This window comes from Grammomys surdaster, unplaced genomic scaffold (assembly GCF_004785775.1).
Source record: "Grammomys surdaster isolate TR1022 unplaced genomic scaffold, NIH_TR_1.0 278, whole genome shotgun sequence".
In the NCBI taxonomy this organism is placed as follows: domain Eukaryota; kingdom Metazoa; phylum Chordata; class Mammalia; order Rodentia; family Muridae; genus Grammomys; species Grammomys surdaster.
This window is the reverse complement of record NW_021604719.1, coordinates 12802592-12803673: the sequence shown is the minus strand read 5'-3', so window position 1 is coordinate 12803673 and position 1082 is coordinate 12802592. Positions and strand designations below refer to the sequence as shown.

The 1082-nt window shown below is 45.4% G+C and overlaps 1 non-coding gene across 1 annotated transcript; it reads right to left on the bottom strand.

Moving 5' to 3' along the window:
- Positions 1 to 221: 221 nt before the first annotated feature.
- Positions 222 to 352, bottom strand: LOC114629239. The gene has a single exon (XR_003712620.1). It is a non-coding gene; the product is annotated as a small nucleolar RNA SNORA17 (small nucleolar RNA).
- Between the last annotated feature and the right edge of the window lie 730 nt (positions 353 to 1082).

The following is a 1082-nucleotide window of genomic DNA, read 5'->3' as shown; positions in this document are numbered from 1 at the left end:
GCTCAGATTCTTTTGTTTCTCTTTCTCTTCTATATCTCTACCATTTACTTGATCCTCTTAGTGATAATTGGGGTCTTTGAGTGTCTGAAGTTGTCTCTGGAGTGGCGTGTCCCTTTGTATGTTATGGCACCAGGCAGGGGTCATCTCAGCCATGATGATCTGTCCCCACCATGCTTGTGTGGTGCCTGACTGGTGGTCATTTCAGGCTCGCTTTTTTTCAGGGAGTTAGACTATTAATCATTCAGATGTTCACAGGTCAGACCCCTGAGGGTAGACATGTCTCCTTCCTCTTTGCCACCTCCTAACACACATGAGATACAGCAGCCACACTTGCAGTTCTTCTAGGAACATCCACTTTGAATGTTTTGCATTTCATCTCTGTGCCTTTCAGCTATATACGTTCTGGCAGAACTAGTAACATAGTTTGTTGACAGAGCTGATCTGGCTTAACCAAGAATGGCTCTCTCTTCTGCTACCACATTTCCTGGGAGAATGTTTTTATTTTCCCCCAATCTCTGGGAAGGCTGTAATTTTCTGATCTTTTCATTTATAAAAACACTCCAGTTTAAAGTGGCTTTAAAAAGTCCATCTAGGGAATGTTCAGCAAATCACTCACTGCAAAACTGGAGGACTTGAGCTTACATTTCCTGAGACCATTGAAAAGTCACAGTGGTACATGTCATCTCCGTTCTTCTACGACAAGGTGGGAGATGGAGACAGAAGGAACTTGGGAAGTGTGAGAGCCAGCTAGCATGCCATACACAGCAGCAGGTAAGGCCCCCTGTCTCACACAGGAATAGAGCTGATCATTGTTCCTCAAGGTTATTATTACATCCACATGTGCCTTATCCCAAGTGTGTGTTTGCACATATGCATGTGTATGTACACACACACACACACACACACACACACACACACACACACACAATCTACTTCAAGCTTCACTTTCCTATTCAGTCCAGAGTCTAGTTGGCTTTGGTGAGGAGCCTGTAGCTTCTCTCTCCCCTCTGGGCTGCTCCTGCATTACTTTCCCTGCATGCTCAGTTCCTTGCTCCCACCAGGGTCAGTAGTGTGGGGAGAGT